Below are 14,645 nucleotides of genomic sequence, written 5' to 3' on the forward strand. Positions count from 1 at the left end.
TACATTTCCTTTTGGTTTCATTTATTTGCTGCTAAACGTTCTAACTTTATTGTTCCGTTTTACTATTTTCTTTAAAGAATGAATTTATCTAATGAGCCCTGTGAATGTAGCAGTGATACTTAGTGGTTCAGTTCAATTCCATTCTATTATGATTGTTTACATAACCTTTAATGTTGGAACGTTGGATGAATGATTACTCTTTGTTGCCTTTTTTTTTCATAAACAAAGATCATGTATTATTAAGGAGATAGTGGTGAAACATTTGTATATATAAATGTGGCATAAATAGTATATAGAGTTGTTGATAATACACACCACTTAGGTAAATTTCAAGTTACTGGTTTTTAATGTTTAAACAGCAGCACTGTCATCATCTTTGTTTTACATGTTAAGGTATGTCTATTATTTGAGTTTTTTGTTTGAGTACTCAAGGTAATAGGACTAATATTGATGACTGAGAAGTGAGTGACTGTGTAGTGTAAGGTTCAAAATATAGTGTTTCAACCATACAGTAGGTGTACAATTGACAATTTTTTTTTTTATGTTTGGTAGGTGTTTACATTATTTAGATATTGAGGACCATTTGTTTCTACATGAATGCAAACCCTATTTCTTTAATAGATGTATGTTTTCAGCTTGACTGGAACTCTCTTGTCAAAATTTATTGCAATGTGCTGGTAGTTACAGATGGGTGGCATGGAAGCCCTGCCCCATAGCTAGTACACCAAGTAGCCCCTTTGTTTTCAGCCACAGCTCCACTAATTGGCTGTTTTATTTTTTTTGTTTTTCTACTAAATTATGGAAGAAATGTTTTGTAGTTTTCCCAAACTGTAGCCTACTGACAATTTTCTGTGTAACCTGCCAAAATACACTTTCGGCTCCTGTTCAACAAACTGCATTCCTGTTGCTGTTTATTCACTCGTGAGTGTGGACTAGTGATGACGATGTCATTGTAACCGAGGAAGTGGGCTATAGTTGCTCACTGTTAATAGAGGGAGAACTAAGATTTATTATTTTACCTCTACCACGCCTTCGTCTCCTCACTGCCATTCGTAAGGAAAATTCTGTGCCCTATTGTTTAACCCTTATAAAAGAAGTACTGTTGTCTTATAAGTTGGTTGATAGGAGTTGCGTATGTGTGGTTCCTACCATTTCTCTCCCTGTTCCAGTGCCTATTGGTGTGCTCTTTCAAGAGCACCACTTCACCTATTCACCTATTCTTGTATGCCCTCATTTCTTCACGTGCATGCTCTCCTATAGGAGTACCACATCGCCTGTTTCCATGCAAGCTCAGTGGGTTGAGACTGATTAGTAAAGGAGGGTTTTTGGTTATTTTGAAAGTAAATGTGACATCCGGTAACACTAGAGTTTGCTATTGTTCTTGCATCATTGCTCATTCAAAGGCTGTGCTGTTTGCAACAGACTGGATAGGTTTTTTTACATGTCTCGAGCTATTTCATGTGCTTCTACAGGAGCACCACCTCACTTTTTTGCGTGTGCTTTCTCTTGTTCGCATGCAAGTGTGCACTCCTCTACTTGTGCGACCCCCCATTGGAACATTTTTATCTGTTTACCCTCATGAGGTTCAGGTGTTCACTGCCCTTGCTAGGCACAATGCGATGGGACACTTCATATATGTTCATCAGTGAATTGCAGAACTTCTGGAATCTCTCATTCCTGCTCTGTATTATACAATATGGTGGAATAGGAACCTAATCCTGGTTACAGCATGTATAGAGGCTAACAGATCTTACAGGCACGAGGACAAGTTTTCCTTGTGGCCTTCCCTTATGTGCTTCTTAGGGGAACTTTCTGATTGTGTTAGCTCCTGCAAAACAGGTTATCATGAGTTTCTTTTCCACAATCGGCATTTTCCCATGGGATTGTCCCTGCACTGTGATCACAAAACTTTGTTTATCCATAGATTGCCACTGCACTGTCATCACAAGACTTAGTTTACTTCGATCGATTACAACTATAGATAACCTTAAGATCGTGTACTTCAAGCGGCAGCTATATGATTGGTTATCAAGTGCAGTAGTTAACCAAGGGGTTAACTACTGCACTGTAGTTGTTCAGTAGCTACTCTCAAGGGGTTTACTATTGGACTGTAATTATTCAGGGGCTACTTTCCTCTTGGTAAGGGTAGAAGAGAGACTTTAGTTATGATTGGTTACCAAGTGCAGTAGTTAACCAAGGGGTTAACCACTGCACTGTAGTTGTTCAGTAGCTACTTTCCACTTGGTAAGAGTATAAGAACCACTTTAGCTATGGTAAGCAGTTCTTCTAGGAGGAGGACACTCCAAAATCAAACCACTGTTCTCTTAAGTTTGGGGTAGTGCTATAGCTCTGTACTATGGTCTTCCACTGTCTTCCGGTAGTTTTCTTGTTTGAGGGCACACATGGGCACATTATTTTATGTTATTCCCCTATTGTCATTTTGAATTTTTGTTGTTTATATAGGAAAGATTTATTTTAATGTTACTGTTCTTAGAATATCTTACTTTAATTGTTCATTACATATCTTATAGTTTATTTCCTTTTTTCCTTTCCTCACTGGACTACTTTCCCTGTTGGAGCTCTTGGGCTTATAGCATCCTGCTTTTCCAACTAGGGTTGTAGCTTAGCAAGTAATAATGAAAATATAGTATCGAAAACAGAATTTTTAAATACTTCAAGTAGTTTGAAAGTAGTAAGTAAAACTATATTATCCAAAGCATAACTTATTCAAATTGTTTTATAAATATATTGGTTTTACAAACATCGTGATAACAGTATAACATTTTCAAATATTTTTCGTAGCCAACTACAGTAGGTAGTCTTTATACAAATTAATTATTGTTTTTAGTTTATTGGGAAAGCATTTTTATATCAGGCTCTAACATTAGTGGTTTATAGTTTCAATTGGTCTTTCAAATCCTCATATGTCAACTGTGGTATCAGCCAATTGTTGGTTTGTTTAGTACAATAGTGTGGATTCCCAACAATATGTTGAAGCAAAACAGGAAATCCGTCTTCATGCATGTTCACGAGAGCGAGGATATTCTACTGCTTTTTTTTTCAAATATTGATGGGATTTGCTCTCATGGCATACAGAGATTTTGGGATATTATATTTAGTCATTTCAAAAAGATCCATTTGTAACATTTCAGGAGCCTCTGATACATAAACTATGTGAGGCTGAAATGCAAGTATAAGTCATGTTATAGTTTTCAAAATCATTCAATATTTTATTGAATTCTTCCATGAAGGAGTCTTAAAAGGGACTCAAATTGTTCAAAATGTTCATTCTGTATATGATTGGTTTTGCTCATTATCTTCGTAATGAGGAAAAAAAAAAAGTGTTCTGAAAGTTTAGATTGAACTATATCAGAATTGAAATAGAACATTTTTGTCCACATCATGAATACATTTATTTCTGCCTTGCAACAAAATGTTTTAACTCATTTTGTTGCTACTACTGTTAGAGAGTTATGGGGGTCCTTTGACTGGCCAGACAGTACTACATTGGATCCTTCTCTCTGGTTACGGTTCATTATCCCTTTGCCTACATATACACCGAATAGCCTGGCCTATTCTTTATATATACTCCTCTGTCCTCATACACCTGACAACACTGAGCTTACCAAACCAATTTTCTTCTCTCAAGGGGTTTATTATTGGACTGTAATTATTCAGGGGCTACTTTCCTCTTGGTAAGGGTAGAAGAGAGACTTTAGTTATGGTAAGCAGCTCTTCTAGGAGGAGGAGACTCCAAAATCAAACCATTATTCTCTAGTCTTGGGTATCGCCTTATCCTCTGTACCATGGTCTTCCACTGCCTTGGATTAGAGTTCTCTTTCTTGAGGTACACTTGGGCACACTGTACTATCTTATTTCTCTTCCTCTTGTTTTGTTAAAGTTTTTATAGTTTATATAGGAAATTTTTATTTTTATGTTGATACTGCATTTAAAATATTCTATTTTTCCTGGTTTCCTTTCCTCACTGGTCTGTTTCCCCTGTTGGAGCCCCTGTTCTTACAGCATCCTGCTTCTCCAACTAGGGTTGTAGCGTAGCAATAATCATCATCATCATCATCATCATCATCATCATCATCATCATCATCATCATCATAATATCGCATAACATAAACATGCAAAATCTACGTAAACGTTTGGAGCTGATAAATCCCAATGATTGTTGTTTTCTTTTAGAAATATCAATTATTTGCCTTTGTAAAGACAAAATTTTGACATACTTTCCTTTGCGACAATCGGCGCACTTTTGAGTGTTAAGGCGAATATACACTAATTACTCCGTCATCTATCATCTTCATGTTTTGAAGTAACTATGCTTCGAGGCATTTGCTCGAATATAGTCAACAATACTTACAGTATAACCTTTTTCCAAAGTATTTGAAATAACAATTTACACAGATTTTGCTGATGTGAAGTACAATGAAAAGTAATCAGTCCATTCAGTTTTTTAGTTTCTCTGAAGATGTTCAATAAATCCTGCACACACTTACCATATTAGTAAAATTTAGTCTTACTATAACATTGCTCTTAGAAATTGTTAAAATGATCTTTTCCGTGCTCTTCCTTTTAAGGATACGTAAAGCAAGTGATACATCATGTAATTGAAAATCATGTTATAACACAAGTAAAATACAATACTTTTGCTGAATCTGTGGAATCTGTTGATTCATACGAAGCTACTGAGTAATGTATATATTCTCTTTTTGGATTACATTTTTCAAAAGCTCTGTTGCATTGGAGGCCAATTCATGCTTTCGGCCTGTAATAGTCCTTCATAAGAGAGTCATCTCGCTATACATTCTACTACTACTAAAATACATGCCTCTATGAATTCTACATTGCTGAATGGCTTACCCCTTTTTTCAAGTAAATTCAAGTAAATATGTTCAGACTAAAAAAATTGTCTTTGCTTTTGTTCTCCATCTTTGTTTTTAGAATGATACCTTTAAAGGCTCAACCTCTAATTTGGCATATTTAGTTTCTTTATGAAGAGCATAGTGTTGCTGTGCATTGAATAATCTTGGCTATTACAGTTGCAGTATCACAAAGCAAGCAAGACATTTTGCTCCCAGTATTCACTAAAAGAAATAGCCAATTTTAATGTTTTTGATATAATTATTGGTTGAAAATAAATTTATTAATTCTTAGAATCCATACAAAATATAAGGTTAATGATTAATTAGTGAGGCCAGTTGCACACTGACCCAGACAAAAGTTTTAAACTACACACAATAAACCTGAATCCACAACTATGTTGGAATTATATGCTAGTTATATTTTTTTAAATTATTGCTATTTATCATTAACTAATTGTTGCAGAAAATTAGATATTGACACTTTCTGAATTAATTTCCAAGATTCCAAGAACATGGTTATGGACTAACAGATTAGCAATGAATATGATCACTGTATTTCTTATTAAGTCTCAACAATAAAAGGCAAATCTGTGAAATTAATGCACACAGTAATGGATTTACGCTTCTCTTCTAAATAAGGCTGTATCTAGCTCTCCAAACTAGTCGGTATGAAGTTAACCACAACAATGCAGTTACTGAGTAAAGCATGTAGTTATTTGTATTAACAAAGATCACATTGAGGAGGCACAAGAACTTCTTGTGTCATAAATAAAATTGCTCTCTCCCCCTAGGCTGGTATAGCTGAGAAGGAAATTTTTAAATATTAAACTTAGCCGGTGAATATATAAAAGCTGACGTCTCCGACGGCTCGACAGAATCCAAAAACTCGCGAGCGATCGCCATGAAGGTAGCGGGTGTGCCCACCAGCGCCGACTATCGGCCAGATACCGCATATACATGTAAACAGCTCCAGTTCTTCTCTGTCGGTTTCATCGACAAGTCGATTCCACTCGCTATTATGACCTCGAGTTTTCTACCGAATTGGTGAAGTACTTGGTTTTGGTTTTATTGCTTTCGCCGTGTTGGATTATTCAATACTATCCTCAAAACAAATGCTTTTGAAAGGAGAGTAAAAGTGTTTTGCCCTTGCTCTTTTATCTCTGGTTTTTTCCATAGAGTAAAGATGGCCGACCCTTCCCTTAGTGTACGGAAGTGTGTTTTAGGCTTTTAGCAATTATCTTATCACGTTATAAATTGTTGTTGTTAATTATAGATTTTCCTCTATATATTTTATATCTCACCCGCCTTTATTAGGCCTCTTCGATTAGCTTTCCATTTATACTAAACATCAAGATAAAATTTTATGTTTTGTTTATATGCGGCCTTACCTATTCCTCCCCTAGTCCGAGAGTAGGCGGTCCTAACTTGGAAACCGAAGTTAAACAACGTTGAGCCCATTCAACTTTTATTTTCGTTAAGTTTAAATCATTTGCTCTGTAAGAGTTATGAAATGAATATTTTTTAGTAGATATTTTATGAAAGATTTTCTTTGAATAGTCTTCATGCTGTTTCAAAGATGAACTAACGTTAGGTTTATTTATGCTACGCAGTTTGCGCTCTATCGTTACGATAGAGAAAGAGAGAATCACGGTTTCACTTTGCAGAAAGAGTAAATCGATTTTTACGTTTTGTTCATTCTTCTTTCAAACTGAAGTGTTTTAAATACTAATTTAAAGGAACTTGTTAATTTTCAATTTCTTAGTCCTTTCAGTTTTTTCCTTTGGTCAAATAACCTGTTTATTGACGAAGGGTGAGTGGGCTTTTCTCTTCTGTGTGAAATCAAGAGAGAGAGAGAGAGAGAGACGGAGAGAGAGAGAGAGAGGAAGAGGGAACGATCCAATCTTTATTCTCGTCCCAAGTAAGGAGCTTGGGAGCGAGTAACGTTGTTCTCGATTCAGTTTTTTACTCTCGTCCCAAGTCTCTGTACGGGGAGAAAGGATAAAACGTTTTTAGTTTTTATTCTCGTCCCAAGGCACTGTACGGTGAGAGATTGAAAACGTAGTCTTTAATGAACTAGTGTTTAGTCTCCTCCCCAGTCACTGATCCTTTTTAACTTTATATATTTCCGTTTTATTCGATATATATGTTTACTGATTTTTGCTTGTACTAATGTGCTTACATTATACGTCTCATTTCGCAATTATAACGTTTTGATGTAAGGGAGAATTGCGTGCTTCAGGTAGAAATCAGTTTTATTCATGCCTAATGTGAAATTATTGAAAAATACGATATCAGTGAAGTAAGTGCAAAAACAGAAAATCGTAGTGATAAAGTGATAATTGCGCAAAGTGTTTTTTAGTGTTACGACCGAGGGTTCGTCTGTTCGTGCTTGTCGTTCACCTAGTCCGAGACCTCTTTCAGGCTCCCATGCTACCAGGGAGAAGTAATGTCGTAGGACTTATGGGGACGAGAGGCTTTAACCAACGAACAGACGTTCCCTCTATGGTATCGGGCGTGTCTCGCAAGATCGCCCCTACCATAAGACGAGCGAGGCTGTTTTCTCCTTGTCATCCGAAGGCTTCTCGCAAAAGAAACCTTGGAGCAAAGTTTCTAGACCCTTAAAGCGGAAGTCAGTCCCTTCAGGACAGGTCCAGCGTCCTGGCTGTAGCCATGGGGTCAGCTCTGACCCTTTGCAGTCGTCGGAAGACGGTTCGCCTATTAAACGCAAGCGTAACACGGGGTCCGAGGGTCGCGGTAAAGGCAATGTTTTGCCAACATAGACGTTACCGTCGTCTCGGCCCTTTCCGACTCCCGTTGATCCTAAATGGGTTGTCCTGCAGGACATGCAGACTAAGCTTGCCTCCCTTATGGAGAAGTATGACGTTGAGCAGGTTCACGATGAACCTTCGCTTTCGAGTTGCCGTTACGCTAAACGAGTCTCTGGCCGTCAGCCGCCCAAACGAGCATTTACTCGTCCTTTTGATGTTATGAAACGTGATGTCGGTAGTTTGTCACGTCAGTCACGTGACTTGGATCCTCACTCGCTGCAGTCCCGTGTTGACTTTCAGCCGCTGCCGCAGCCTCGTGTTGACGTTCAGCCGCTGCCGCAGTCTCGTGTTGACGTTCAGGACGTTCGCCAACCACCTCAGTTGCCTTGTTTTGACGTTGAGCGTCAAGCACCGCAGTCAAGGGTTGTTTTGACTGCTCAGTCTAGGCAGTCAAGGCAGTCTCGACTTGACGTCGAGCGTCCATCAACTCCTGTTGTTGTTACTGGTCAGTCCTTTCAGCAGCGACATGACGTCGCTTCCTTGACTGCTACTGCTGCTCCTTTGCGTGTGGACTTTGCCTGTCAAGCATTGCCACCGCGGCAGGTCTCTCCTTTTCGTGAGACTCGGCAATTATCGGACGAGGTTCCTTCAGATGAGGAAGTTGCTGATCCCCCTCCTACTGATATTCCCTTGGGGACTTTGTCAGACGGAGAGGAGCCTAAAGCTGCTCAGCCCTCTATGGACTTTAAATAAATCATGCTGATTTTTAAGGATCTTTGTCCGGACCATTTTGTAACTGCTGCTCCTCGTTCGCCTAAACGTCAGAGTTTACACTAGGCCTAGCTACTTCGAAGCCGTTGTTTTCTAAGCTAGTGCTCTCTCGCTCTTCTAAGAGAGCTTTACGTTTGCTAGGCGACTGGTTGATCACCAGGAGGAGTTTGGGGGAGACAGCCTTTGCTTTCCCTCCTTTTAAACTGGCTTATAGAGCGAGCGTCTGGTATGACACGGGAGAAGTTCTCGGCTTGGGAGTTCCTGCCTCTGCCCAGAGAGACTTCTCAAGCCTCATAGACTCTCCCCGGCGCCTGGCCATGAGACGCTCCAAGATTTTATGGTCGGCTTCAGAGCTAGACCATCTCCTGTTAGGAGTTTTTCGAGCGTTTGAAGTTTTGCTGTACAATTATGTCATGCATGAACAAGGCTATCAGGGATGGCTCCAATGATCTGACAGCCACGGTCTCCGCAGGAACAAGACTATCAGGGATGGCTCCAATGATCTGGCAGCCACGTTCACTGCAGGAGTACTTAAGATGTAAGTGCGCTCAATGTGTTCATTGTCAAGACAAACTTCACGATGAAGACTACCAAAGCTGTCTTGACAGCATTAAGGGAAGGCGGCTGGATGGTGTCTCTCGACCTTCAGGATGCATACTTCCACATCCCGATTCATCCAAACTTTCAACTACATCTGAGGTTTGTGGACGGGAAAGTAATGTACCACTGTCGAGCACTGTACTCCGACCTCATTCCTGCTCCTCTTGTTTTTACAAGGCCCTTGCAAAATGTAGCAAGCTTTCTACATTTTTTGAGGATTCAGAGCCTCCCTTTATTTTGACGACTGGCTAATCAGGGCGTCGTCATTATATCGCTGTCTGGAGAGCCTCTAATGGACATTAGACCTAACCAAGGAGCTAGGTCTCATAGTGAACGTTGAGAAGTCGTAACTTACAGTACCCCATCCCAGACTATTCTTTTTTTGGGAATGGAGATACAGTCTGATTTTTCGGACCTTTTCGTCTCCCGCAAGAATGGAACAAGCTCTGTTAAAAGTCCTTCACTTGCAAGAGAAAAACAGTTGCTCTGTAAGAGTTTGAACTAGCCTCGTGGGAACTCTTTCATCGCTGGAGTAGTTTATCTCTCTGGGGAGACTCAACCTATGCCCTTTCCGATTTCACCTAAAACATTGGAACAAGGAGAAGGGCTTAGTGAGTATCTCTTTCACAATCTCCAACTCAGTCTAGACATGTCTGACTTGGTGGGACAGCAACATCAGACTTCGAGAAGGTCTTTCTCTTGCGATCAAGAACCCAAACCATGTGTTGTTTTCAGATGCATCAGATTTGGGTTAGGGAGCTCCACTGGACAGTCTGGAAGGCTCGGGTCTTTGATCCACGGATCAGAAGGAACTCCATTTAAGGCAGTAACTTCTCTCCTTTGGCGAGATTTGTGCAAGGAAATGAATGTCTTGGCGGACGGCCTCAGCAGAAGAGGACAAGTCATCTCCATGGAGTGGACGTTGCATAAGACTGTGTGCGAGAAGCTATGGATGACATGGGGTCAACCCACCATAGATCTTTTTGCGACTCTCTCTGACAAAGAGGCTCTCGACTTACTGTTTTCCAGTTCCAGATCCAGAGGCAGCCCACATAGACGTTTTCCTGCTGGACTGGTCTCACCTGGACGTTTCCAGATCCAGAGGCAGCCCACATAGACGTTTTCCTGCTGGACTGGTCTCACCTGGACGTTTATGCCTTTCCACCTTTCAAGATCCTAGACAAGGTGCTGCAGAAGTTCACCTCTCACGAAGGGACCAGGTTGACATTGGTTGCTCCACTCTGGCCCGCGAGAGTGGTTCACAGAGGTACTTCAATGGCTGGTAGACGTTCCAAGGAGTCTACCTTTAAGGATGGATCTCTTACGGCAGCCCCACGTAAAGAGTCTTCATCAAAGCCTCCCCGCGCTTCGTCTGACTGCCTTCAGACTATCGAAAGACTCTCAAGAGCTCGAGGATTTTCGAAGGAGGCAGCCAGAGCGATTGCGAGAGCTAGGAGAGCATCTACCATCAAGGTCTACCAGTCGAAGTGGGAATTCTTTAGAGACTGGTGCAAGTCATCATCCATTTCCTCTTCCAGTACCTCTGTAGCCCAAATTGCAGACTTTCTCCTACATCTGAGAAATGTTCGCTCCCTCTCAGCGCCCACTATTAAGGGCTACAGGAGCATGTTGGCGTCTCTGTTCAGACATAGAGGCTTAGATCTGTCCAATAATAAAGATCTCCAAGATCTCCTTAAGTCCTTCGAGACCTCTAAGGAGCGTTGTATGGCAACTCCTGGATGGAACTTAGACGTGGTCCTAAGGTTCCTAATGTCCGACAGGTTTGAGCCATTACATTCAGCCTCCCTGAAGGATCTCACCCTCAAGACGCTTTTCTTAGTGTGCTTGGCTTCGGCTAAAAGGGTCAGTGAGATCCATGCCTTCAGTAGGAACATCGGCTTTTCTACAGATAAAGCCACATGTTCACTTCAGCTTGGTTTTCTTGGCCAAAAATGAACTGCCTTCTCGTCCTTGGCCTAAGTCATTTGATATACCTTGCCTGTCAGAGATCGTAGGCAATGAGCTTGAAAGAGTGCTGTGTCCAGTTAGAGCTCTGAAGTTTTATTTAGCTCGGACTAAATCCTTACGAGGTGGATCTGAGGCCTTGTGGTGCTCAGTTAAGAAGCCTTCATTGCCTATGTCAAAGAATGCTTTGTCATATTTTATTAGATTTTTAATCCGAGAGGCTCATTCTCACTTGAGTGAAAAAGATCGTTGCTTGCTTAAGGTTAAGACGCACGAAGTAAGAGCTATAGCAACTTACGTGGCCTTTAAGCAAAACAGATCTCTGCGAAGTATTATGGACGCGACCTTTTGGAGAAGCAAGTCGGTATTCGCGTCATTTTACTTAAAAGATGTCCAGACTCTTTATGAGGACTGCTACACACTGGGTCCATTCGTTGCAGCGAGTGCAGTAGTGGGTAAGGGTTCTACCACTACATTCCCTTAATTCCAATATCCTTTTAATCTTCTCTTGAAATGTTTTTAATTGGGTTGTACGGAAGGCTAAGAAGCCTTTCGCATCCTTTTTGATTTGGCGGGTGGTCAAATGTCATTTCTTGAGAGCGCCCAGATTAAGGGTTTTGATGAGGTCCTGTTGTATGGGTTGTCGCCCTGGATACTTCAGCTCCTGGGAGTCTTTCAGCATCCTAAGAGGATGGCTGGGCTTCGTGAGGAAAGCGGACTAACAAGGCAGAGTAATCGTTAGAGTCAGCTTCCTTACCAGGTACCTATATTTATTTGGGTTTTGTTATGATATAACTCAAAAACTCTAAGCATATACGCCGTAAACTGTATTAATACTGGTCTCTACCCACCACCATGGGTGTGAATCAGCTATTATATATTCACCGGCTAAGTTTAATATTTAAAAATGATATTTTGATTATAAAATAAATTTTTGAATATACTTACCCGGTGAATATATAAATTAAAGGCCCCCCCCTTCCTCCTCGATAGAGACCCAGCGGGATGAGAAGAACTGGAGCTGTTTACATGTATATGCGGTATCTGGCCGATAGTCGGCGCTGGTGGGCACACCCGCTACCTTCATGGCGATCGCTCGCGAGTTTTTGGATTCTGTCGAGCCGTCGGAGACGTCAGCTATTATATATTCACCGGGTAAGTATATTCAAAAATTTATTTTATAATCAAAATATCATATTACCATTATATACTTGTTGCTTCAAGTTTATAGCCATAGAATTTAAAGTAAAATTCTTCCAATCTTGGGATTGACATCATTCAACACGGGTAGCTTTCCTAAGTTTTTTGTGTGAGTGCAATGATTTTAGACAAAAATATTCAATGTCATATATATGCAACATGGCCTTCCAGGTAGAAAGGTTCACTAAATTCATTGAATTCCTTTAGCTTTTGTGATTTGCTACATATTGGGCAGTATGGTGAGCGACATAATGTTGCAGACCTGCTTGTCGATTTTGCTGGTGATCCATTGTACCAGGACTCGTCCCTTTCAACCAGGAACAGAAACGACTGGAAGGCTGCTGAGAAGGTTTACGAAATCCTACAGTCTACTCTTACGAATAAAATATTAGAGTGAGAATTGAAGACCGGTCAATCGCTCTTCCTGCTTGGTTCCTCAGATTCTCTTCAGGCTGACCAAAGGTTTCAGTGTACATACAGTCTGTCTTAAGAATGATGACCTCTTCTTCCCTGTAGACCAGAAGGACATGTACTTTCTGATCCATTCCCAATGCCCTACAGGAGGTTTTCTCCAATCATTTTTGGGAAAATTTGCCACCAATTCAAAGCAGAGTGTTGTGGACTAGCTATCACTCCCTAAGTGTTCATGCATTTGTTCATGCTAGCTTTTTAGAGCACTCAGTCAGCACTTGTATACTGATTGGTCATGGCAATTGCCTTTTCCCACCCTCCTACCTGAAATTTTACTGGTTTACAACCAGCACTCCCCTTATCTTTGGATTGGGTGGCAAAAGGAATATGGGATGCTCTACCTTTGTAGTTGCTTGACGCACTATCACGAGTACTCCTCTCCTCTCTGAGAATCTACTGTCTACAGATGTAGTGGAGGAGGGATGAGTTACTCACCTGAGTTTCCTTCTGTTGAGAGGATGTAATCAACAGAGGGAATGCACCTGCTTCTCAACCTGCTGGAAATCCTGGCAGTGATTCTACTTTGGAAGTTTTCCAAAAGGTTTGATAGAGCAATTAGCAACAATGATGGCTTGTAATCTCCATTCATGTCCAAAGTTACAAAGGGGCCTGATTACAAAGCCTTCTCTAGCTGGTGCACCCTTGTTAGTAAAGGATGTGATGTAGCTATGCAAGTTTTTCAGTCTAGCAGTGTTCAAGCGAGCACACACTATTGACAGTCCTGGTGTTGGGACTTCAGGTTTTCCCTACATCATTTCATGGGAGAAAGCCTTCATTTTCTCACCATCACTCGACCTGCTCACCATGTAGTAGGATAAAAAAAAACTTCAGATTCTCTCAGTTGCAGACTGTCGGCAAAGCTCAAAAACTCCTTCCAACATCTCCGGGAATCCTAGATGCTTACGTTACTCCAATTCCTTAACAATTGCACTCTAGCAGCCACACACCAAGTGGCACCCAGATCAGCTGTTTCTCTCTTCCTTCATCAGGGAAATTAGTTCATTTCTGTGACTTTGATACCGCTCGGCCTCCGATCCAAATTTTCAACTTAAATTCAGGCCCGGAATCTTCACAAGAATCAACAAGACTACTGAGGAACGAAGGGGCTCCAGGGTGACATTCTTTACCACCTTGAGAGCCCAAGCCACTTGCAGCGTTTTCATGAGCCCTCGGGCCTCCTTAAACGGACCCATTCGAGCTGGTTTTAGCCCCGGCAAAGGGAGTAGGATAATGGCATATCTTTTCGTGTGTCGTCAGTCATTCTGAAGGATAGGAAAAGGTCTCCATTGCTTTAGTTCAGTAGGTCTTGCCAAGGATCTAAAATCCAGGTCTTTTTATAAGGGCAACTAGTGGGGACAAGAATGCCTCACCTTCCTGATCTGGGAAGGGACACAACTATTCTTCTTTTCGTACAGAAGGAATGAAAAATCCTGAAATGCGGTTCTGTTCTGGCTTTGTGGAACAATCAGACTCGTGCTCCCACACGGGGACCACCCTGGACACAACCGTAAAAAACTATGATAATAGATCTACTGTAGCTTTCAGAAAGAACCTGTCATTAGCGTCTGGAAGCGCTGGGCAACCATTGCAATCTGCCATCCACGGGACAATGTTAGTTTAGGATAAGAGGTGAAGTATCTGACCTTTTTCTTATTTTCTGTCCCCTCCCTTGTGGTGGTCCAACAGTCTTTCTGTTACTTGCTGGTGCGGGTGAGTTTCCATACTATACTGAGCAACTTTTTCATACAAATCGGTGGTATGAGTATCTCCCCATGTTCCTTATGAGGGTGAGAATGGATAGAATGTACAGCACATAGGCCTAATTGGTCATACATCTTAACATCATGTCCTTCTGAGGACATAGGTTCTTCCTTAACAGTGTTGGGAGATGGTAGGAAACAACACTCCTGCACCTTTGTCAGGGCCAAATGTATTGACATCCTGGGAAAACCAGGAATATGGTTATATGGGATTCCTCTTCCCTAAAGGTGAGTAT

At 41.1% G+C, this 14,645-nt stretch overlaps 1 protein-coding gene across 1 annotated transcript in view; it reads left to right on the top strand.

Annotated features, from left to right (window-relative positions):
• Nucleotides 1-14,645, top strand: part of Sec24CD (Secretory 24CD) — a 62,341-nt gene that overhangs the window by 18,970 nt on the left and 28,726 nt on the right. The window lies entirely within an intron of this gene.

The sequence above is a fragment of the Palaemon carinicauda genome, chromosome 6 (genome assembly GCF_036898095.1).
Source record: "Palaemon carinicauda isolate YSFRI2023 chromosome 6, ASM3689809v2, whole genome shotgun sequence".
NCBI classification, from domain to species: Eukaryota; Metazoa; Arthropoda; class Malacostraca; order Decapoda; family Palaemonidae; genus Palaemon; species Palaemon carinicauda.